At 40.5% G+C, this 25,870-nt stretch overlaps 1 long non-coding RNA gene across 3 annotated transcripts in view; it reads left to right on the forward strand.

Annotated features, from left to right (window-relative positions):
• LOC131277642 (uncharacterized) overlaps window positions 1–25,870 on the forward strand; it is a 56,047-nt gene that overhangs the window by 13,188 nt on the left and 16,989 nt on the right. The window contains exon 3 of one of the 3 annotated variants that reach the window (XR_011648208.1): window positions 25,322–25,392. The exons of the other annotated variants lie outside the window; for them this stretch is intronic. This is a non-coding gene — a long non-coding RNA (uncharacterized lncRNA). The remainder of the gene's footprint in view (window positions 1–25,321; window positions 25,393–25,870) is intronic. 3 annotated transcript variants of the gene reach the window in all.

Here is a 25,870-nt window from a genome sequence, read left to right on the forward strand (position 1 = left end):
GGCGCACTCCTTGCGTGTGGGGCTCCCCTATGCGGGAGACACCCCTGCGTGGCAGGGCACTCCTTGTGCACATCAGCACTGCGCATGGGCCAGCTCCACACGGGTCAAGGAGGCCTGGGGTTTGAACCGCGGACCTCCCATGTGGTAGACAGATGCCCTAACCCCTGGGCCAAGTCCGTTTCCCAGTTTATATTTTTAAGAAACTGACAAAATGTTTCCCAAAGTGGTAGCACCTTTTGGCATTCTAACTAGAAATGTATGAGGGCTCCCGGTTTTCCACATCTTCTTAAACAGTTGGTATTATCTTTCTTGATTTTAGCCATTTTACTATGTCTATATGATGTCATAGCAGATTTTAATTTGTATTTCCCTAGTGCTGAAAAGAATTGAATGTTTCTTCTCTGGTGAAAGTGTTATTTACATAGTTTCCCATTTTTAAGTGCTGTTTGTCATTTTTTTTAAAAAATCATTTTTATCTATATGTATCAACAAAGCATACAGTTCACCGCACAACCAGTGGTGTTTGGCAGCATCACATAGTTGTGCATTCATCACCTCCATCATTACTAGAGCATTTTCTTAATTTGAATAATAATTTAAAAAGTAAATCCATCACTTCTCCATCTGTGCTTCCTGCTGTTCACAGCTCCCCTTTTTGGCTATTCTTGCACAGATACTTTTATTTCCCCTCTGTAAATTGATTTACATTTACATTTTATGTAAATGGAATCATACAATATGTTATATAATATATTTAGTTCATAGCGATCCTCTATTTATTGTATTTATCCTTTTGTGTCTGGTTTGCTTCACTCAACATAATGTCCTCCAGGTTCATTGATGTTGTCAAATGTTTTAGGACTTCTTTTTTTTTTTTTAAGATTTATTTTTTATTTATTATTCTTCCCTTCCACACCCCACCCCCAGTTGCCTGCTCTCTGTGTCCATTTGCTGTGTGTTCTTCTTGTTTCCACTGGTACTCTTGTCAGCGACACCCAGAATCTGTGCCTCATTTTGTTGCATCATCTTGTTCTGTCAGCTCTCCATGTGTGTGGCACCACTCCTGGGCAGGCTGCACTTTCTTTTGTGCTGGGTGGCTCTCCTCATGGGGTGCACTCCTTGCACGTGGGGCTCCCTTATGCGGGGGACACCCCTGCGTGCCACAGCACTCCTTGGGAAAATCAGCACTGTGTATGGGTCAGTTCATCACATGGATCAGGAGGCCCTGGGTTTGAACCTTGGACCTTCTATGTGGTAGGCAGATGCCCTATCTGTCTGGCCAAATCCGCTTGCCCATTTCTTCTTAAATACTGCATAATATTCCATTGTGGGACTATACCACTGTTTGTTTATCCATTTGTCAGTTGATGGACACCTGGGTTCTTTCCAGCTTTTGACATTGTGACTAGCACTGCTATGAACATGAGTGTGCAGATGTGTATTTGTATCACTGCTTTCAATTCTGGGTGTAGACCCATAGTGATAGTGCTGAGTCACTGGCATTTTTATTTATTCATTTCTCTCCCCTCATCCCCGCCCTGCCCCAGTTGTCTGCTGTGTCTATTTGCTGCATAGTCTTCTTTGTCCACGTCTGTTGTCAGCGGCACGGGAATCTGTGTTTCTTTTTGTTGCATCATCTTGTTGTGTCAGATCTCCATGTGTGCAGCACCATTCTTAGGCAGGCTGCACTTTCTTTTGCACTGGGCAGCTCTTCTTCCGGGGCGCACTCCCTGCACATGGGGCTCCCCTATGTGGGGGACACCCCTGCGTGACAGGGCATTCCTTGTGTGCATCAGCACTGCACATGGGCCAGCTCCACATGGGTCGAGGAGGCCCGGGGTTTGAACCACAGAACTCCCATGTGGTAGATGGATGCCCTAACCACTAGGCCAAGTCCACTGCTCTATATTCAACTTCTTTAGGAACTGCCCAACAGTTCTCCACAGGAGCTGTACCATTCTGCATTCCCACCAATTGTGAGTAAGAGTTCCTATCTCTCCACATCCTCTCCAACATTTGTAGTTCTCTGACTTTTTAATTGTGGCCATTCTGATAGGTGTGAAAAGATATCTCTTAGGTATGATTTGCATTTCCCTAATCATTACTCATATTGAACATTTTTTCACATGTTTTCTTGCCATTTGTATTTCTTCTTTGGACAAATATCTATTCATGTCTTTTGCATTTAATTGAGTCTTTTTTTATTTTTGAGTTGTAACATCTCTTTACATATCATGGATCTTAATCCCTTATTGGACATGTGATTTCCAAGTATTTCCTTCTGCTGAGGCAGCTGCCTTTTCACCCTTTTGACAAAGTCCTGTGAGGTGTACACGTGTTTAATTTTGAGGAGGTCCCATTTATCCGTTTTTTCTTTTGTTTTGTGTGCTTTGGATGTAAGGTCCAAGAAACCACCATGTAGCACAAGGTCTTTAAGATGTTTCCCTACATTTTCTTCAAGCAGTTTTATGGTGCTTTCATATCTAGGTCTCTGATCCATTTTCAGTTGATTCTTGTATGGGATGTAAGATAGGGGTTCCATTCCATTCTTTTGGTTATATCCAGGTCTCCCAGCACCATTTATTGAAGGGACTTTTTCCCCATTAACATGGACTTGGTGGGTGTCTGAAAAACTAGTTGACCATGGAGGTGGGGGGTTATTTCTGGACTCTAAATTCTATTATACTGATCAATGAGTCTCTCTTTATGCCAGTGCCATGCTGTTTTGGCCACTGTAGCTTTGTAATATGTTTCAAGGTCTGACATTGAAATTCCTCCCATGTTGCTCTTCTTAAAAAAGAAGCGCGCATGCTTTTGGTTACTTGAGTGCATTTTCCCTTCCAAATGAATTTGGTAATTGCCTTTTCTATTTCTGTCAAGTAGGCTGTTGGAATTTTTATTGGTATTACAATGAGTCTATAAATCAGTTTAGGTTGTATTGACATCTTCATGATATTTAGTCTTAGAGTACATGAACACAGAGTGTCATTCCATTTGTTTAGGTCATTTTAAATTTCTTTTACCACTGTTTTGTAGTTTTCTGCATCTAGGTCCTGTACTTCTTTGACTAAGTTGATGCCTACATATTGAGTCTTTTTGTTGCTATTGTAAATGGAATTTCCCCCTGATTTCTCCTCTGATTATGCAGTACTACTGTACAAGAACTGTGATTTCTGCATGTGGATCTTGTATTCTGCCACTTTGCTGAACTCATTTCTTATGTCAAGTAGCTTTGTTGTAGACATTTCAGAATTTCCTAAACATAGGATCATGTCATCTGCTGATAGTGCAAGTTTTATGTCCCCTTTTCCTATTTGGATGCCTTTAATTTTTTTTCTTCTCTAATTACTCTAGCTAGAACTTGTAGTACAATGTTGAATAGCAATGATGATAGTAGGCATCCTTGTCTTTTTTTTTTTTAAAGATTTATTTATTTATTTAATTTCCCCCCCTCCCCTGGTTGTCTGTTCTTGGTGTCTATTTGTTGCGTCTTGTTTCTTTGCCTGCTTTTGTTTCTTTGTCTGCTTCTGTTGTCATCAGCGGCACAGGAAGTGTGGGCGGTGCCATTCCTGGGCAGGCTGCTCTTTCTTTTCACGCTGGGCGGCTTTCCTCACGGGTGCACTCCTTGTGCGTGGGGGCTCCCCCACGCGGGGGACACCCTTGCGTGGCACGGCACTCCTTGCGCGCATCAGCGCTGCACATGGCCAGCTCCACACGGGTCGAGGAGGCCCGGGGTTTGAACCGCGGACCTCCCATATGGTAGACGGACGCCCTAACCACTGGGCCAAAGTCCGTTTCCCAGCATCCTTGTCTTGTTCCTGATCTTAGATGGAAAGCTTTCAACCTTTCCCCACTGAGTACAATGTTGGCTGTGGGTTTTTCATATATGCCTTTTATCATATTGTGGCATTTTCCTTCTATTCATACCTTTTGAAGTGTTTTTTTTACCAAGAAAGAATGCTGGATTCTGTCAAATGCCTTTCCTGTGTCTATTGTGATCACCATGTGTTTTTTCCCTTCAATTTTTTTTTTTAAATTTAATTCCCCTCCCCTCTCCCGGTTGTCTGTTTTCTGTGTCTTTTTGCTGCGTCTTGTTTCTTTGTCCGCTTCTGTTGTCAGCGGCACGGGAAGTGTGGGCGGCGCCATTCCTGGGCAGGCTGCACCCTCCTCCGCGCTGGGCGGCTCTCCTTACGGGGCGCACTCCTTGCGCGGGGGACACCCCCATGCGGGGGACACCCCTGCATGGCATGGCACTCTCCGCGCGCATCAGCACCACGCATGGGCCAGCCCCACACGGGTCAAGGAGGCCCGGGGTTTGAACCGCGGACCTCCCATGTGGTAGACGGACGCCCTAACCACTGGGCCAAAGTCCGTTTTCCCCTTCAATTTTTTTTAATGTGGTGTATTATGTTGATGGTTTTTTTTTTATGTTGAGCTAACCTTGCAATCAGGAACAAATCCCCCTTGGTCGTGATGTGTAAGTCTTCAATAATGCTGCTGGATTCAATTTGTCAATATTTTGTTGAGAATTTTTGCATCTCTGTGTTCATTGAAGAGACTGGTCTGTACTTTTCTTTCCGTGTAGTGTCTTTATCTGGCTTTGGTGTTAGGGAGATGTTGGCTTCATAAAAAGAGTGGGGTAATTTTCCCTCCTCTTCATCATGTTGGAAGAGTTTAAACAGGATTGTTGTTAATTCTTTTTGAAATGTTTGGTTGAATTTATCTCTGAAGTCATCTGGCCCTGAGCTTTTCCTTGTTGGGAGGTGTTTGATGATGGATTCAGTCTCTTTAAATATGGTTGGTTTGTTAATTCTTGTATTTCTTGTAGTGTCAGTGTAGGTTGGTTGTGCCTTTCTAGGAATTTGCCCATTTCTAGGTTGTCATTGTTGGCATACAGTTTCTCATAATATCGTCTTTTGATTCTTTTTATTTCTGTGGGGTCAGTCATTACTTCCCTCCTTTCATTTCTGATTGTATTTATTTGCCTATTTTTCTTCTTTGTTAATCTTGCTAGCAATTTGTCAATTTTACTGATCTTCTCAAAGGACCAACTTTTGGTTTTGATTTTATCTATTTTTTGTTGTTGTTGTTGTTCTCAATTTCATTTATTTCTGCTCTAATCTTTATTATTTCTTTCCTTTTGTTTTCTTTGAGGATTGGTTTGCTGTTCTTTTTCCAATTTCTCTAGGTGTTCAGTTAAGTCTTTGAGTTTAGCGCTTTCTTCTTTTTTAATATAGGTGTTTAGGGCTATAAATTTCCCTCTCCAGACTGGCTTTGCTGTATCCCTTAAGTTTTCATAATTTGTGTTCTCATTTTCATTTGTCTATACATTTACTGATTTCACTTGCAATTTCTTCTTTGATCTACTGATCATTTAAGAGTGTGTTGTTTAGACTCCACACAGTTGCAAAGTTACCTTTTTCCTGTCTATTCTTGATTTCCAATTTCATTCCATTATGATCTAAGAAGGTGCTTTGTATAATTTCAGTCTTTTCATATGTATTGAGACCTACAGTGTGCCCTACATGTGGTGTATCCTGGTGAAGGGTCCATGGGCACGTGAGAAGAATGTATAACCTGCTGGATTTGGATGCAGCATTCTGTGTGTCATTATGTCTAACTCATTTATTGTTAAGTTCTCTGTTTCCTTGTTGATCTTCTGTCCAGTTGTTCTGTCTCATAATGTGAGTGGTGTATTAGAGTCTCCAGTGATTATTGTACAGATGCTTGTTTCTCCCTTCAGTTTTGACAGAGTTTGTCTTATGTATTTTGGGGCACCATGGTTAGGTGCATAAATATATCTTCCTGGTGGGTTGTCCTTTTAATTAATATATAATGGCCTTCTCTGACTCATAACTTTTTTTCACTTCAAGTCTGCTTTGTCCAATAATAGTATAGCTGTCCCTGCTCTTTTTTGGTTACTATTTGCATGGAGTATCTTTTTCCAACTTTTTACTTATAGCTGGTTTGTATCTGTGAGTCAAAGGTGAGTTTCTTGTAAGCAGCATATGGATGGCTTATGTGTTTATTATCCATCCTGTCAATCTATATCTTTTGTTTGGTGCATTTAATCCATTAACAATCAATGATAGGACTGTAAATGCATTGTTTACTTCCTACATTTTATTCTTTGGTTTTCATGTGTCATGTCATATTTTGGTGTCTTTTTTCTCTTGGTTATCCTTTCTGCTCTTCTTTTTTCCCTACTCTCCTCCAGGCCTTTCTCTTCTTTTTCTTTCAGGCTCTATGGCTTCCTTATTATTTCCTGCAATTTGGATTCTCTTTTACAAACTCTCTTAGTTTCTGTTTGTGGATATTTTATACTCACCTTCATATTTGGAGGACAGTTTTGCTGGATGCAGAATTCTTGGCTGGTAGTTTTTCTCTTTCAGTCTCCTTATTGCATCATACCACTGTCTTCTTACCTCCATGGTTTCTGATGAGAAATCCATACTATTACTGGGCATCCCTTGTATATGTTGATTTGCTTGCCTTACTGCTCTCAGAATTTTCTCTTTATCTTTGACTTTTGACATTCTGAATAATATATCTTTTGGAGTATGTCTATTTGGATTTATTCCGATTAGGATAAGGTGGGCTTCTTAGACATGCAGGGTCATTCCTTTTGTGAGCATTGGGAAATTTTTACTATTCCCTTAAATATTATTTCTAATCCTTTTCCCTTCTCTTCTCTTTCTGGAACTCCCATGACATGTATGTTGTTGTCCGTTTTCTGTTGTCATTCATCTCCCTGAGCCTCTGCTCAATTTTTTTCCCCATTTTTTTCCTCCCTCTGTTCTTTTCTCTCTTCAGTTTCAGCTGTTCTGTCTTTGGTATCACTTATACTTTCTTCTGTCCTTTCAAGTCTGCCTGAAATTGTTGTAGACCTTTAATGTGTTTTTGATGTCACCTATCGTGTCTTTCATTCCCATGAGCTCTGTTGCTTTTCTGTTCCACATTTCAAATTCTGTTTTTTGCTTGCTCAACGTCTTCTTGATGTCATTCATCCCTTTAGCCATATTGTCCTTCAACTCATGAATTTAATTTTGGAAATTGGTACACATCTTATTAATTAGTTCTCTCAAATCCTGCATCTCTTCTGGGACTTTGATATATTCCTTTTCCTGGGTTATGTCTTCCATTTTCTTCTTCTGGCTCATAAATTTTTGCTGATTCTAGGCACCTGATTAGTATGTAGTTTACTCAGATGCTCAATTTCTTTGTCTTTTGTTGGGATTTAGTGGCAGGAGGCTGTGTGTTACTGTTGCTCTTTGATTCTTGATTCAACCTGGATCATTAGGCTTGTCCCTGTTAGTTGCTCAAAGGTGTGCTCTGCACCCAGTAATGGGTTGCAGACCTACTTCCTAGGGCCTTGGGAGGAAAGCTATAAAGGTCAGAAAATGCCTCATTTATTTTTTATTTTCTCATATGTACTACCTAGTTCTGCCAACAGATGGCACTCTTTGACAGTCCTCTCAGTTCAATGCATGTTTAGAGTGTTTTTGCTGTAACACAGCCTGGATCAATCTGAAAGGGTCCTACCTGGAGCCTAAGAGCCTTGTAATTTGAACTTTCTTATAAAAAAAGTCTCTAGCCTTCTCTGGCAGCCCCCTCCCATTTTCTGGCTAAGAAATAATTCCACTCCCTTCTCCATCTTCAACAATCAGTCCCTGTTCATAGAGGAGATTGAGAGGGTCAGATTTCTTTACTCTCTTGCAGCCTCCTAAGGCAAACAATGGCAAGGCCTCCCTGGCCTGGAAGGGCCTGTGGGACACAACAGACCAAATTTGTGGGTCAAAACCCGAGTCAGCCTTAGATCTTGTCCCTCTCTTCCCTGTTTTCTGGGAAGGTACATCCTCAACAATCAGTGCCAGCTATAAGAGAGGGAGATTGAGAATGTTGGATTTCTCCAGTCCTGTTTAGTGTCCCAAGGTAGCCTGGAAGGGCTGGTGGGACACAGCAGACCAGAACTGTGGGTCAGAAGCTATCAGCCTTAGGCAGTGCCCCTCTCTCTCCTCTTTCTGGGGATGGTAGATCCCTGGATACTCCTTTGTAGTCAGCTCAGAGGCCTTTGTGTCCTTTTTAAATTTATTTTTAAAAGATCCTTAGATTACATAAAATGTTACATTAAAAAATATGAGAGATTCCCATATGCCCTACTCCTTACACCTCCCACTGTTCCCAACATTATCAACTTCTTGCACTAGTGTGCCACAGTTCATTACAATTGATGAACAGATTTTGATGCATTGCAACTAAGCATGGGTTATAGTTTACATTGTAGTTTATACTCTCTCACACTCAATTCTGTAGGCTATGGCAGAATATATAATGGTCTGTGTATTAATCAGGGAAAGGGGTACTGATGTAAAATACCAGAAATTGTTTTTTTTAACAAAGGGTATTTATTTGGGGTAGGAGCTTATAGATAGCAGACCATAAAGCATAAATTACTTCCCTCACCAAAATCTATTTTCACGTGTTGGAGCAAGATGGCTGCTGACATCTGCAAGGGTTCAGGCTTCCTGTGTTTCTTCCCTTGCAGGGTATTGCTTCTCTCTGGGTTCAGGGTTCCTTGCTTCCCAGGGCTCCAGCTTCAGCATCAAACTGCAACATCGAAACTACAACATTAAGAATGCTTAACTCTGTCCTTTGCCTTGCCTTTTATCTGTGTGTCCCTGCTGATCAAAGGGTGGGGACTCAATGCCCTTATGGCACAAGTGCCATAATTACCTAATCAAGTAAACCTATGAATCCAACATAATTTAATATGCCCCCCAAAAAAGATCAGTTTCCATACATAATCCGATATTTCTTTTTGGAATTCATCCATAATATCAAAATGCTACAGCCTGTATCTGTCATTGCAATGTCATTCAGGTCTATTCCAAGTCCTGAAAATGCCCCCATATTATACCTCTTTTTCCCTCTCCCTGACTTCAGCACCACCAGTGGCCATTGTCTCCACATCAATGAATAGTTTTTCCACTGATAGAACCACAGTACATCTATAGTAGAACACCAGTAAGTCCACACTAATCTATATTTTATTCCCCAATCCTGAGGATTCTGGAATGGTGATGCCTGCTCTACCTGAGAGGTGACTTTGAACTCATTTGGCTAATAGATGAGACTTTCTTGCTTGCAGTTGTTGACTTTCTCAGTTCCTTGGTATGGTGGTTGTCCATCCTCACCTCCTTGTTAGTTGTCCTGGGTGAGGCCAATGAACTGGAGAGTAGGTGTTACACCTCCACTGAGTCTCAGGGCCCAGCTGACACATGAACCATCCAGAAATTCAAGTCTTTTGGATGTACACCTACCAATTCCAGCATCAACTATAAGTTCAAATAAAAGAGATAAAAGAGGCATGTGTAGAGAAGCACATTTGAGTCCAACTCTGTCACACTTGGGAGCACAAACTCCAAAGGAGGACCCAGTGGCCAGGCATCAATCTCTGGAGCTATCTGCCCTGAACATATGAGCTGGGTATCTCTGGATCCTTCAAGTGTCCCACTATTTGTGGTAACATCTGCTTCAGCAGTCTATGACATCCTGCAGAGACATTTTAAGTGTAAATCTCTGATGGCTTCCTGGCTTACTTTGAAGTCTCTTAGCTATATAAACTCATGTATCTTTACCTTTCCCTCCCTTTAGTTCAGTGTCCAGTCTCATTCCTGGGAGTCATGTCCCACATTGGGGGAGAAAGTAATGCATTTATATGAGTTTGGCTTAGGGAGAGGGCACATTTGAGTAACATGGAGGCTCTCAGGAAATAACTCTTAGGTATCCTACATCACTAGGCTAAGTTACAAATTTAAGAGCAAAAAGTACATAAGCATAGTCATCAATCTCAAGGGTATATCAATGGGCCATCCTTTTTCACTAGTCCTTGCTCCTTGGGGGATTGTTGCTGTAGCATTAGAGAATGTGGCAGAGCTCCCAAGGATAGGACTTCAATATTCTTTCAGTTATTGTGTGAATCTCTACCCACTGTGGCAATGCCCCATGAACATTTGAACATATTTATATGCCTTGTATATATCCCCACATGAACTTCCTTCCATATATCCCCCATCACAGACACCCCACACCAGTGGTCGTCCCCTACCATAGGTGTAACCCTTTTGTTATCTAAAACTTCTTCAAAAATGAAGCCAAGAATATTTTCAAATTCACTTAATAGGAAAATGAAATAATAACGAAAGGTTTAAACATCATAAGTAAAATACATAACAATTTAAGAAAACAAAAACTAAAATAGGGTTAAAAAAGGGGTATTTAGAAAATGAAAAATAGTTAAAAAATTAAGTTTTGCCTTTCATCACTGTAATATATGTTATCCTATATGTACAGTTACATTTTCTTCCATTACTTCCCCAGTATTTTACCTTTTTCATTTTGTCTTCAAAGCAGTTTTAGGTCATGTAAAGTCATACAGAATATAGGGGACTCCCATATACCCAACATCCCCCCCCCCTTTTTCACCTTTCCTTTTTAAGAAACTTTTTTACATATGGATGGTACATTTGTTGCAACTGATGTACAAATATTAAAACATAGCTGCAAACTATGGTCAGTGGTTTCTATTATGGTTTACATTTTAGACCATATACCTTTATGCATTTTTGATGAAACTTAACATGGCCTATATCCATCATTGCAAGATCATACAGAACACTTCCTTTGCCCCCTAAATACCTACTCTTCCATTGATCCCTTTCCTCCCTCTCCCTCCCCTCAGGACCCACTGTGCCCACAAGGCTTCACTCTTTGAAGGACAAGATTTGTAATTCTTGCAACAATGCTGATGGCTTGACACAGTAGTCTGTCCTCCCCTATTAGGAACCACCCATACTCTCCAGAGACACACTCCCCTGTGTTTGAGAACATATCAAGACTCCCCTGTATGGGAATTTAACTCCTTTCCACTCATTATGTGGGTCTCCCCCACTGATCCAACACACTATGACAAAAGCATCACTTGCACCTTCTCTAGAAGACTACTCAGGTATGCCCTGTTCTAAATGTACCTCTATCCAGCACCCTAAACCAGTAGCCCTTCCTTGTCATATTGCCAAAACAATTTTCTCAGCATTGTAGTCTCAACCACATACCTGCCAATCCCCAGTGTTCACCTGCTACCTTCCCCAACCCTTCCCCCATTTCCATGGACCATCCCACCCATCCTCCTTACCCTAGCTCCCTGTCAAGCTTGTACCACCCAACCCAATAGTATCCCTACACCCCTGTCATATCCCTTTACTGCACAACTACTCACACCTTATCATAGATTTCACCCCTATGGGCATTGGGTCACAATCTTCTCCCTTTCTATTTCCTGTAAACCTATCTTCCAGACTCTAGCTCCCTGAGTTGGCTCACTTAACTTAATTCTTATCAAAGAGGTCATGTAATATTTGTCCTTCAATGCCTGGCTTGCTTCACTCAACATAAGGCCCTTCAGATTCATTCATGTTATCCCATGTGTTGTACTGTATTCCTTCTTACAGTTGAATAATATTCCATTGTATGTATAGACTACATTTTGATTATTCATTCATCTCTTAGTGGGCATTTGGGTTGATTCCAGTTTTGGCAATAGTGAATAATGCTGCTATGAACATTGTTGTGCATAATCAGTTCTTGTCTTTTTTTTTCAGTTCTTCTGGATATATACCCAGCAGTGGAATTGACGGGTCTTATGACAGAACTACAGTTAGTTTTTTGAGGAAATCCCAAACTGTCATCCAAAATGGCTGGGCCATTCTACATTCCCACCAGCAGTACATGAGGGCATCCATTACTCTGCATCCTCTCCAACACCTTAGTCCTCTGATTTCTTTAATGTCCGCCAGTCTGATAGAAGTAAGATGGTATCTCATTGTAGTTTTGATTTGCATTTCCCTAATAGCTAGTGATGTTGAGCCTCTTTTCATATGCTATTTAGCCTTTTTTATTGCTTCTTTGAAGTGTCTGTTCAAATCACTTGTCCATTTTTAAAATGGGTTGTTTGTCTTTTCATTTATTTATTTTATTTTTAAAGATTTATTTAATTCCCCTCTCCCCCGATTATCTGTTCTCTGTGTCTATTTGCTGCGTCTTGTTTCTTTGTCCGCTTCTGTTGTCGTCAGTGGAATGGGAAGTGTGGATGGCACCATTCCTGAGCAGGCTGCACTTTCTTTTGCGCTGGTTGGCTCTCCTTACAGGGCGCACTCCTTGCGCATGGGGCTCCCCTACACGGGGGACACCCCTGTGTGTGGGGGGGCACTCCTTGCGCACATCAGCACTGTGCATGGGCCAGCTCCACACAGGTCAGGGAGGCCCGGGGTTTGAACCGCGGACCTCCCATATGGTAGACGGACACTCTAACCACTGGGCCAAGTCCCTTTCCCATGTCTTTTTATTTTTGAGATATAGGATTTCTTTACATATGCTGGATATTAGGCTCCTATCAGATATTTGGTTACCAAATACTTTCTACCATTGTCTTTTCACTTTCATCGCAAACTTCTTTCTGGTGCAAATGGTTTTAATTTTGAGGCAGTCCCATTTATCTATTTCTTTCTTTTGCTTCTCATGCTTTGGGTTTGAAGTTCATGAAGACATTTCCTATTACAAGGTCTTATAGAAGCTTCCCTACTTACCTTCCAAGGTCTTTATGGTCTTGGCTCTTATAATTAGATCTTTGATCCATCTTTAGTTAGTTTTTGTATAAGGTGTGAGATGGCTATTCTTTTGGGTATTCATATCCAGTGTCCAAGCACCATTTCTTGAAGAGGCCATTCTCTCCCAGTTGAGTGGGCTTGGTGGCTTTGCTGAGGATCAAATGACTGTACATGCCATGATCTATATCAGAACTCTCAGTTCAGTTCCATTAGTTATTAAGTCTTCTTATGCCAGTACCATGCAATTTTGACCACTGTAGCTTTGTAGTATGCCTTAAAGTCAGGTAGTGTGATTCCTCCAATTTCATTTTACTTTGTCAGTATGTCTTTGAATATTCAGGGACTCTTGCCCTTCCAAATAAATTTCATAGTAAGTCTTTCCAATTCATTAAAAAACGCTGTGTTTTATTGGGATTGCATTAAATCTGTAGATTAGTTTGGGTAGGACAGACATCTCAATGATATTTAGTCTTCTTATCCATGAGCAGGGAATATTCTTCCATTTATTTAAGTCTTCTTTGATTTTCTTTAACAGTTCTTTGTAGTTGTCTATGTATAAGTCATTTACTTCTTTAGTTAAATTATTTCTAGATATTTGATTTTTTTAAGTTTCTATTGTAAGTGGTATTTTTTTTTCTTGATTTCCTCATCAGATTGCTCATTATTGGTGTAGAGGAATGCTACTTATTTTTTTGCATTATTCTTATAACCTTTGACTTTACTGAACTCATTTGTAAGTTCTAGAAGCTTTGTTCCGAGGGCTTTCTCTGTATAGGATCATGTCATCTGTACATAGTGAAACTTTTTTTTTCATAGTGTAACTTTTACTTTAAAATATATATATATATATTTATTTATTTCTCTCCTCTTCACCCCCCCAACCCCAGTTGTCTGTTCTCTGTGTCTATTTGCTGCATCGTCTTCTTTGTCCGCTTCTGTTGTTGTCAACGGCATGGGAATCTGTGTTTCTTTTTGTTGTGTCATCTTGTTGTGTCAGCTCTCCGTGTGTGTGGCACCATTCCTGGGCAGGCTGCACTTTCTTTCACGCTGGGTGGCTCTCCATATGGGGTGTACTCCTTGCACGTGGGGCTTCCCTACACCGGGACACCCCTGCATGGCACGGCACTCCTTGCGCGCATCAGCACTGTGCATGGGCCAGCTCCACACAGGTCAAGGAGGCCTGGGGTTTGAACCTCGGATCTCCTATGTGGTAGACAGATGCCCTAACCACTGGGCCAAGTCCACCGCCCCTTTTTACTTCTTCCTTTCCAATTTTGATGCCTTTTAAATCTTTTTCTGGCCTCAGTGCTCATGCAAGTACTTGTAACACAATGTTAAATAAGAGCAGTGACAGTGGGCATCCTTCTCTTGTGTCCAATCTTAGATGGAAACCTTTTAGGAGTTCATGATTGTCTATGATTTAGCTGTGGGTTTTTCTTGAATACCTTATATTATGTTGAAGAAGTTTCCTTCTATTCCTATCTTTTGGAGTGTTTTAATCAGGAAAGGGTGTGTTTTGTCAACTGCTTTTCCTGCATCTGTAGAGATGATCATGTGTTTCTTTTCCTTGATCTCTTTAGGTGGTATATTTTATTGATTGATTTTCTTATGTTTAATGCTCATTGCATACCTAGGATGAAACCCATTTAGTCATGGTGTGTAATTTGCTTGATGTGTTGTTCAATATGATTGGCAAGTATTTTGTTAAGGATTTTAGCATCTGATTCATTAGAGATTGGTCTGTAATTGTCCTTTCTTGTACCATCTTTGGGTTTAGTATTAGGGTAATGTTGACATCCTAGACTGAGGTAGGTTATGTTCCTTCTACTTCTATTTTTTGGAAGAGTTTAAGCAGGATTGGTGTTAGTTCTTTCTGGAATGTTTGGTAGAATTCACATGTGAAACTGTCTGCTCCTGGGCTCTTCTTAGTTGGGAGGTTTTTGATGACTGATTCTATTTCCTTACCTGTGATTGGTCTATTGAGTTCATTTTTCTTCTTTCACCAGTGTAGGCTACTTGCGTGTTTCTAGGAATTTGCTCATTTCCTCTATATTATTCTTTTTGGTGTATAATTTTTCAAAGTATTCTCTTATGATACACTTTATTTCTGTGGGGTCAGTGGTGATTTCCCTTTCCTCATTTCTTATTTTATATATTTGCATCTTCCTTTTTTTTTCTTTGTTAGTGTATCTAAGGGTTTGTCAATTTTATTGATCTCTAAGAACCAGCTTTTGGCTTTATTTTTTCTAGTCTTTTCTAATTTTCTATTTCATTTAGTTCTTCACTAATCTTTGTTATTTCCTCCATTGTACTTCCTTTGGGGTTAGCTTGTTGTTCTTTTTCTAGTTCCTCCAGGTGTGCAGTTAGGTCTTTGATTTTAGCACTTTCTTCTTTTTCAGATCAGCATTTATGGCTGTGAATTTTCCTCTCAGTACAGCTTTGCTGCATCCCATAGGTTATGCTATGTTGTGTTATTTTTTCATTCATTTCAAGGTAATTACTGATTTCTTTGCAAATTTCTCTTTGACCCACTGATTGTCTAAGAGTATATTGTTTAACTTCTATGTCTTTGTGCCTAATCTGCTTCTCTGCCCCTTGCTGATTTCCAGTTTCAGTCCTTTGTGATCAGATAAGCTACTTTGTGTAATTTTAGTCTTTCCAAATTCATTGAGAGCTGTTCTGTGGCCTACAATATGGTCTATCCTGGAGAATGATCCATGTGCTCTCAGAAAGATTGTATATTGCACAGTATTTGAGTGTATTATGTGTTTGCCAATTAGGTCCAGGTCCTCTAATGTATTATTTAGGGTCTTTGCTTCTTTATTGATTCTCATTGAGATATTCTGCCTAATGGTGATAATGGTGTATTAAAATTCCCCAGAGTAATTATAGAGGCATGTATATCCCCACTTAGTTATTTCCCTTGTTTGTCTCATGTATTTTGAGATTCCCGGGTTTGGTGCATAAATATTTATGATTGTTCTTTCTTCTCAATAGATTTCTCCTTTTTTAAATATATAGTGTCTTTTTTTGTCTCTTATAATAGTTTTGCATTTAAAGTGTATTTTGTGTGTTTTTAGTATAGCTACTCTAACCCTCTTCTGATTATTGTTTGCATGTAAAATTGCTTTCCATCCTTTCACTTTGTCTCCTTGCATCCCTGGGTCCTTGATGAGTTTATTGTAGACAGCATATGGATGGTTCATATTTCCTTATCCATTCTGCCAATCTGTGTGTCTTGACTGAAGAGTTTAAGCCTGTAACATTCAATGTTATTACTGTCAGTGAATTACTTATATTAGCCATATTTTTTTAGACTTATATATGCCATATGTTGTTTTTATTTCACTTCTTATCTTTTTATTCTTATAGTCTCCTCCACCTCTCTCCTTTTTTCCCTTTCATCCTAAAGAACTCCCTTTAGTATTTCTTTTTTTTAAGATTTATTTTTTATTTTCTTTCTCTCCCCTTTCCCCCCAATCCCCACATTGTCTGCTCTCTGTGTCCATTTGCTGTGTGTTCTTCTTTGTCTGCTTCTGTTGTTGTCAGTGGCATGGGAATCAGTGTTTCTTTTCATTGAATCATCTTGTGTCAGTTCTCTGTGTGTGCAGCACCATTCTTGGGGAGGCTTCACTTTCTTTTGCACTGGGTGGCTCTCCTTATGGGTGCACTCCTTGTGCCTGGGGCTCCCCTATGTGGGGGACACCCCTGTGTGGCACAGCACTCCTTGTGCGCATCAGCACTGCATGTGGGTCAGCTCCACACAGGTCAAGGAGACCCGGGGTTTGAACCATGGACCTCCCATATAGTAGATGGACACCTTATCCCCTAGGCCAAGTCCACTTCCCTCCATTTAGTATTTCTTGAATGGCAGGTTTCTTATTGACAAATGCTGTTAATTTCTCATTATCTGTTAATATATTGAAGTCTTCATTTCTTGAATGCCAGATTTTCTGGATAGAGAATTTTTGGCAGGAAGTTTTTTCTTTTAGCGCCTTAACTCTGTCATACCACTGCTTTCTTGCCTACATGGTTTCAGATGGGAAATCAGCACTTAATCTTTTTGAGCTTCCCTTGTATGTGATGGATCTCTTTTCCCTTGCTACTTTCAGTATTCTCTTTGTCATGAGCTTTGGACAATTTGACAAGTATATGTCTTGGGCAGAGGTGTTGGGATTTATACTTTTTGGGTTGTGCTGTACTTCCTGGACATGTACATCCCTTTCCCTCAGTAAGGTTGGGAAGTTTTCAGCCATCATTTCCTCCAGCACTCCTTCTGTCCCCTTTTCCTTCTCTTTTCCCTATGGGATGCCTACAGTGCATATGTTTCTGCAATTCAAATCCTTAAGTCCCTGCTGGATTTTTTGTCTTTTCATCCTTCTGTTTTGCTATTTGATTTCAGATGTACTGCCTTCCTCATCATTGAGTCTTTCCTCTGTCTGTTCACATCTGCTGTTTTGTGCTTTCAGTGTATTTTTGATTTCCTGCATTGTGCCATTAATCACCATCATATCCATTATCTTTTTATGTATGTATGTTTTCAATTTCTTCAGTATATTCTCCCAGTGTCTTTTTTTAAGATTTATTTTTTATTTATTTTTCTCCCCTTCCTCCCCTGCCCCCGTTGTCTCCTCTCTGTTCCATTTGCTTTGTGTTCTTCTGTGTCCACTTGTATTCTTGTCAGTGGCACCAGCAATCTGTGTCTTTTCATTGCATCGTCTTGCTGCATCACCTCTCCATGTGTGTGGCACCACCCTGGGTGTGCTGCACTTTTTTGCACTGGGCAGCTCTCCTTATGGGGTGCACTCCTTTTGCATGGGGCTCCCCTATGCAGGGGACACTCCTGCATGGCACAGCACTCATTGCACACATCAGCACCGCACATGGGCCAGCTCATCCCATGGGTCAGGAGGCCCTGGGTTTGAAATTTGGACCTCCCATGTAGTAGGCAGATGCTGTATCTGTTGAGCCAAATCCACTTCCCCCTGTTTCTTTTTAATATCCTCAATCTCTTCCTTCACTTCTTTAAGTTGACTCATGATATTTGGACATCTTTGATTAGTTCCATGTTCTATATTTCCTCCTTTTTTTCAATTTGTTCGTTAGCCTGGGCCATGTCTTCCTGTTTCTTAGTATGGGCCATACTTTTTTGTTGGTGTCTAGGCATGTGTTTATCTTGATGGGTTTATTCAGTTGGTTAGCTTCTCTTTCTGCTCTAGTGTTTTATTTTGTTATTGTTTTTGCATGTTGTAAGTTTTCACTTTGACACTTCATTCCTCTTATTGTATTTCCTTGTCTGTGTTGTCTTGAAAAAAAAATATGACCAGAGGAAAGGAAAGAGATAATAAGAGGAAAAGAATAATAATAGCAGTAATAATAATAAAAGGTAGAATAGGGGTCATACAAGACCTAGGAAAATAAATACTCCACATGAGTGAAAAATCTTAAGGACAGTGGAATAAGTTTTAAAAAGTGGAATAAAAAAATGAAATGAGAAAAAATAGAGAAAAAGAATGAATTAAAAGCCTGGAATGATGAGTAGAGAGGTGAAAAAGAAATAAAAAATTTTTTAAAATTGAAGACCAAGCAAAATAGGCAAGGTGCATGAAAAAGAACAGAAAACAGAAGATAGATAAATGAAGGAAAGAAAAGAAATTATGTAGGTAGAAAAAAATCAGTAAAAGTAAAATTGGGGGGACAAAGAGAGGGGAACACCACAAAAAAAAAAAAAAAAACAGCAGCAATGACAACAACAAAACAACTGAGGAAAGACAGCCTTCTCTTTAGGCCCCTAAGGAGCTTCTCAGGCTGCTGGTGTTCATCATTCACCCTGCAGCCTACCTTCTGCAGGCAGGTGATGGACCCAGTTTTAGTGATTAAAATTTAAAAAGTTAAAATAAAGAAGGGGGACTTTTTTAAAGCAAAGAAATAACAGGTCCAAGAGCACTTAAATCAGAAAGAGTGCCAGCATATTCCTTGTTATAAACTGCTAGCTGATGCCTGATAACCAGTTGGGTCACACCTTAGACCAGGGGTCTCATAAATGCAAGGCAGAACTCCCTCCACTGAGCTAAATTGTCTCCTTAAGTTCATGGGTCTTTAGAGAGCTAGGTGCCACCTTCCCCAGGTGTTTGTAGACTTCTGTACTTGCTAGAGTCCTGCTGATAGGCGGTTGTGGCCAGCCCCTCTCTAGTCTATTGGCTTTCTCTCCTCAGGAGGGCATCTGGGTGTGACAGCCTTCCTGAGGGGATCCCACCTCCCCTCTCCCAGGCAGATTTGGGTTTCTTCCAAGATTCCAAGGGGCCTGAGCTGGCCAAACTCACCACAAAGAAACCACTGTGCATCATCTGCCAGACCCCTCTTCCTCCCAGGGAACACCCCTTCCCAGTCCCTTGGCAGCAGCAAGCCAGGGGCCATGTGGCTACTTGCCGGGATTGTGGGGTACATGTGCAATTCCCAGCCACAGGGGTGAGCAACTCCTGGTTTTCTTTATCTTTCCAGTACCTTCCAGATGACTCAGAGCACCTTCCTGTTCTATAAATATCCAGAGCCCCTCCTTTAGATAGGTACCTGCCTTCTGGGTGCTTTTTTTTGTAGGCTTGTAAGTCTCTACCTACCTTCTTCATCCCTTTTCCTGGCAGTCCTCAAGGCTGTTTTTTTGGGGGAAGTGGGTTTGGCCCAATGAATAGGGTATCCACCTACCACATGGGAGGTCCACTGTTCAAACCCCAAGCCTCCTTGCCCCATGTGGATCTGGTCCATGCACAGTGCTGATGCACATAGGGAGTGCTGTGCAATGCAGGGGTGTTCCCTAAGTAGGGGAGCCCCACGTGGAGGGAGTGTGCCCCATAAGGAGAGCCACCCAGCACAAAAGAAAGTGCAGCCTGCACACACGGAGAGCTGACACAACAAGATGATGCAATAAAAAAGAAACAGATTCCTGGTGCTGCTGCTAAGAATAGAAGAGGTCACAGAACACACAGCGAATGGATACAGCAGACAAATGGGGGCTGGGGAGGGGAGAGGAAAAAAAATCTTTTTTTTTTTAGTTGTTTTTTGATGTTTGGTCCTCTAGAATATCCTCCCAGTTGTCTCTATTCCCTTGGCAAAAAAATGCTAGACCCATAGGAAAGGAAAGAGGTAAGAATAATAGTAATAATAATGCAAAAAATTTAAAGAGGAACTGCATAAGAGCTAGGAAACTAAGGAATATAAGTAAAAAACCATAAAAAATACAAAGGAATAAGAATAAAAAGAGTTGGAATAGAAAAAATTAAACAAGAATGAAAATAGAAAAAAATAGAATGAATTAAAATGCCAAGCGCATCAGAAGACCGTAGAAGGAAAGAGAGAAAATGAAAAAATGAAGACCAAAGAAGAACTCGTAGAATGAAAGAAAAGCAACAGAAATCAGAAGGCAGAAAAACAAAAGGAAGAGAAATAAAATAGGTTGAAAAATAAGTTTAGAAAAAGGAACAAGGAACAAAGAAAACAAAAGAGTAACAAAGAAGCCACCCTGGAAGAGCAGCCTTCCCTCTTAGGCCCCCAGAGACCTCATAGGCTGCTGGTGTTCATCAGTCAGTCACCTACAGCCTGCCTTCCACAGGTGATGCATCCAGTTTTACCAAGTGAAATAAAGGACAAAGAAAAAAATCCAAGAAACGGTTAAAAAAACAATAGAATCTCAGCCTTATGTCCCTATCATGAGGTGCTCGCCTACTCTCTCTGGATCCCTTCACTCAGGAGGTAGGTACCAGGGCTCCAACCAGGCACCTACATGCAAGGCAGGGGCTTCCCTCTTGTGCTGCAGCAGCTCTATGAGCTAAACAGGCTTTTGGAAGCTTGTCTGGTTCTTCCTGGCCCTGTTTCCCTTAAGAGTTGGACTTTCTAACAGCTTTCAGGGGCTGGGCTAGTTGGGTGCCCATCCCTGCCCCTCCTTGATCAAGTTCCTCTCTCCCAGGGTGGCTGGGTGTGACAGCCTGCCTAAGCAGATTCCCCCTCCACTCTCCCCAGGGCCACCTCAGTGCTGGCTGACATCCTCCCTGAGATTAAAAGGGGGCTGAGGTTTCCAAACCCACAGAAGAGAAACCACTGCCCACCCTGCAGCAAACCTGCTTCTTCCCAGGGAATGCTCCCTCCCCCTCAGCTGGCCTTTGAGGGCCAGGGGGTCCATGGAGGCTATTTGCCTTGAGGGTGGGGCTTGCCCACCACCTTTTCCAACCACAGGGGTTAGCACCTCATGGTTTTCCTTTGAGCTCTTTATCTCTTTGTCCACCTCCCTCCTGAATGATGCCTGCTGCCTCCTGTTCCTTGGATTCCCAAAACAGCTCACTCAAGTTAGGCCCCTGCCCCCTCTCTCCCATTTTTTTTTCAAAAGAGATGAGCAGTACCCACTTCCATCGACACCATTTTCCAGATTAGTGCATCTACAAATTTTTAATCTGCTCAGTGAGTGAAAGGAAAACACGAGAATTATGTCTCCCCACGTAGAGAAAATCAATAAAGGGCTAGAAAGTATAAATTTAGTGGAAATAGAAATTCTGGAGTTGAAAAGTAGAATGATGTGAGAACTTCTCTAGAGGTGGTCAACAACAGGTGTTTCCCTGACTAAAGAGCTAAACAGTTCCCTCAGCAGCCTGGAGTGTGCACCTTCCTATTTCAGTCCTTCCTCTCCCAGATCATGTGCACTTCAGAAGATGTAGCAGTGAGACCTTCTAGTTTTCTTATTAATTTTACTGGTCACTAGTGATGTTGAGTGAATTTTCATACCCTTGCTCGTGCTTAACTCACTGCAGATCCTGTGATTTAGCATATAAAGAGGAGGGGACTTGGTCAATTATTGTGTTTTCAGAGACCTCTATTTCCTTCTGAGAACCAAAAACTGCACCCAGCCTGAATGAAAATACGCCAGTGGAGACACAGCTCTGTATTCAGACATATTCCACATCCTTGCCTCTGAGTCCCCATGAAATTTACAGGAAAATTTTGTCCTCCATTAACAGGGAGAATTAGGACTCAAATTTCTGTGAACCCCAATATCCCTCAGAGAATCCCACATATTCCTACCCAAGTCAACCAGATCTCAATGAAAGCCCTCCTCATATTATATAAATTAGTCTATCACAGTCTCACAAGGGAGAAAGGTGATTGTTTTCTCTATTAAAGATACTTATTGAAGCCATTTAAATTGGAGAATTGGTTTTTCCATTTCTGTAAACAAAAATGGCTGCTGGGATTTTTATAACTATTATATTGAATCTGTAGTTCCCTGTGGGTAGTATTGATATTAGAACAATACAGTCTTATCATTGTTGAACAATGGATGTCTTGCCATATGTTTAGGTCTTCTTTAGTTTCATTCAGTTGTTTGCTAGTGTTCATGTGTTTTATCCTTTCATTAAATTCATTTTAGCTATTTTATTTGTTAGCAGCTAATTGAATGGACTTTTTTTTTTGCTGTGCTGTTTAAATGAAAGTGACTTTTGTGCCTTTATCTCCTACTATGCAAGTTTGCTTAATGCCTTTATTGTTGCATTAGTATTGTTGTGGCTTCTTTGGAATTGTGTATTTAAAGGAGTATGTCATCTATAGGGATAGCTTTCCTTCTTCCATTCCAGTAGGGATGACTTTATTTCTTTTTCTTACCCAATTGCTCTGGCTAGTACAATGTTGAAAAGCAGTGATGAAAGTGTGTTAACTTATCTTGTTCATGAACTCTTGGGAAATATCTTCAGTATTTCACTATTGAGTGTAATGTTAGCCATGGAGTTTTAAAATGCAGCTGTGAACAGAGTAGAATGACTTTCACAAATGACCATACATGTAGTGAGCAGCAGAAAGTCTCCAGATTATAGGCATCCTGTGAGTGCATTTCTGAAATCCTGGAATGTGAGTTAGTTGTAGGATACCTACATTTTTGTGGTTTTGAAGAACTTAATTCTTGCTGATGTCCATATGTTCAAGGTTTAATAATAAGATCATGATAGACTATGCCTGAAATATTTTGATGTGTTCTTAAATTTTAAAAATTCAATAAACCCTATTAAATGAATTTTTCTTTCCTCAGGTTATTTATAAAACAGTATTTTAATTGGAGTAAGAACAAGTATTAGCCAGAATCCTTGAGGACCATGTGTGTGTCTGATGATAGGTATCAAGCCATATGGTGGTAATATTGTAGTCCAGATATAAATGATGCTGAACCTATTTGATTATGTATCTAAAGCAATAAATAATTTTCAGAATTTGCTGAATATGAACCATGATTGCTAACACCAAATGTGTATGTAAATAGATTCATTTAAAACTAAATAGAAAATAACTGTAGTCATAAAATATAAAAAATTAAAATCTAATGATTGTAGGAATACAATACATTAAATATACAAAAACAAGACTAATTCAGAAATGAAATATAGTATAACTTATTGAAATAACGTATACATATTGCTTTTGAATATATATAGACTTTTATAGATCATTGATTTTGAAAATCTATAGACGTATAGAGAATGACTAGATTTTGGCAACGTGGTAATGTTTCTCAAGAGAGGAGTACATGTAAAAGGAACATTCAGTAGTCATGTGGAGAAAGAAAATAGGCAAGGAAAGGTGCAGTAGAGGTAATGAACTGAGTGAAGACCCTTCTTGGAAGAGTGGTGGAAATATAGAATCTGAAAATATCAGGAAGAAAGCTTCCATATTTTAAAATATTTCATAAAACGTGTAGAAAGAGAAACAGAGCTGTGTTGTTAGAAAGCTATTTTCAGTTTCACTTCTGTCTATGAAATTTTTTTAATCATGAAAACCAAGAGAAAAAAACATTGTTATTTTCAAGTATCAAAGTAATACAGGGAGAAAAGGAGTAGGTGCAGAGTAATCCACAACAAATGAATGAAAGCTCTTTGTCATGATCTATATTATGTACTAAAGTATACTTTCTGAAAAGTAGAGAACAGGCATTAAGAAAATGAAATAATACATGATAAGATATCATAAATTTAAAAAAACTCAAAAAGTGAATGAGAAGAAATAAGAAAAATGGAAATACAGCTCAAAATTGAAGTATAATCTCTTAAGAAATAGGGTGACAAGATAATGCTTAAGTAGATAAAGTGAAAAGCTGAAAGGGCTGAAATATTTAATGAAGAATGTTAAAGATTGAAGAAAAACACTCAGAAGTTGAGGAATGGTTCCGATGATCCACTAGCTGAACCCTGGGTGCCTGAAGCAGGAAGTGGGTGGGGCCATCCCCAGTCTGGAGGCCTTGGGTGGGCCCTGAGGTCTGGGTGGGTCCTGTACATGGGCAGTGCTGAAAGCTGCCCCAGCCCTCCCTCCCATGATGCTCAGCTCCAGGCTGCAGGCCTTGGCAGGTGGTGTCCAGGCTCCTTCAGCCTGGCCTTTGGTGATGGCTGTGGCTGCTCAGGTGCTAGGCAGCCTTGAGCTCTGTACCCTGGGAATGTTTGCAGGAGGTGTTAGTCCTGTGCACTGGGGAGGGTGCAGACCTGTGCTGAGTCTCATCCTTTTTTTTTTTTTTCCATTCATATTTTTTTTATTGACTTTGTAATAATATTACATTAAAAATATATATGTGAGGTCCCATTCAACCCCACCCCCCCACCCCACCTCTCCCCCCCCCCAACAACACTCATTCCCATCATCATGACACATCCATTGGATTTGGTAAGTACATCTTTGGGCACCTCTGCACCTCATAGACAATGGTCCACATCATGGCCCGTACTCTCCTCCATTCCATCCAGTGGGCCCTGTGAGGATTTACAATGTCCGGTGATTACCTCTGAAGCACCATCCGGGGCAGCTCCATGTCCCAAAGATGCCTCCACCTCTCATCTCTTCCTGCCTTTCTCCATACCCATCGTCCACCATGTCCACTTTTCCCAATCCAATGCCACCTCTTCTATGTGGACATTGGATTGGTTGTGTCCATTGCACCTCTATGTCAAGAGGAGGCTCAGATTCCACCTGGATGCTGGATGCAATCCTCCCATTTTCAGTTGTAATCACTCTAGGCTCCATGCTGGACCTCCTGCTGCTGGAGCGGGTGGTGGTGCATTCATCTGGGTGGAGCTGGGGGACTCCAGATCACTGATTTGTCAATTAAAGAAAGTCCATGAACTGGGTTTCCACAGAGCCGTTAAACAGATGGATGGCTCCAGGATGACTGTGTGCTCCCCCTTGTTGAGGGCAGTCCTGGTTTATGTCCGTTGTCCTGCCTTTTCATGTCACCCCCTCTCACTAAGAGTATCCTGATGTGACTTTATGTTACATGGTCAAGCTATTAGGTCTATTTTGAGCATTTCTTTAAGAAAGGTTGACTTAATGACTGAATGATTTAAGTTAAAAAAACTTGTAAAACATAGGGTGTGCAATGAGACACAGGCATATATACTTGTGTCTGGATGGCTTATCCTGCAAGGAGGTGTGTGAAATTGGTAAGTGGGTGTCTGGGCAGAGGTAGAATGGAGGGAATGGGCTGGATGAGAGGGAGGCTTACCTTTCATTGTGTACCTTTTTCAACATTTGATTTTTATTAAAATGAGTGTTTTTCCTACAAAATACACAATAATAAGATTCTGGGAAGGGATCATTATAGGCATTTGTAATATGTCCTGTTATGTGAATTTTCCTTCTAGGAGACCCCTAGTCAGCTGGACAGTCCCAGGCAATGGGACAAAATTTTGTTTTTATATTCATGAGAAATATGGTATGTGCTTTTCCATTCTTTTAATATCTTTTTCTGGTTTTGCCATTGGGGTAATGTTGGCCTTATCTCATGAGTTAGGAAATGTTCCCTTTGCATTGTTTTTGAAAGAGATTGTGGGGAATTGGTTTCATTTTTCCTTAAATGTTTGGTAGAATTTGCTTTTGAACTGTCTGAACCAGGTCCTTTGTTTTTTGGAATGTTATTAATTATTGATTCAAAATTTTAATGGCTGTAGGGTTATTCTGATGATCTATTCTTGTGTGAGTTTTGATAATTTGCATCTCTCAAGAACTTTTGAGTCATTACATCTAAGTTATAAAATTATTGGACCTAAGGATGTTCATAGTCTTGTTTGATTATCCTTTTAATGTCTGTGGAAGCAGTAGTGATGACACCTCTTCCATTCCTGGTATTGGTAATTTTTATCTTCTCTATTTTATGTTTGGTTAGCCTAGCTAGAGATTTATCCGTTTGATCA

Source organism: Dasypus novemcinctus, unplaced genomic scaffold (genome assembly GCF_030445035.2).
Source record: "Dasypus novemcinctus isolate mDasNov1 unplaced genomic scaffold, mDasNov1.1.hap2 scaffold_214, whole genome shotgun sequence".
Lineage (NCBI taxonomy): Eukaryota > Metazoa > Chordata > Mammalia > Cingulata > Dasypodidae > Dasypus > Dasypus novemcinctus.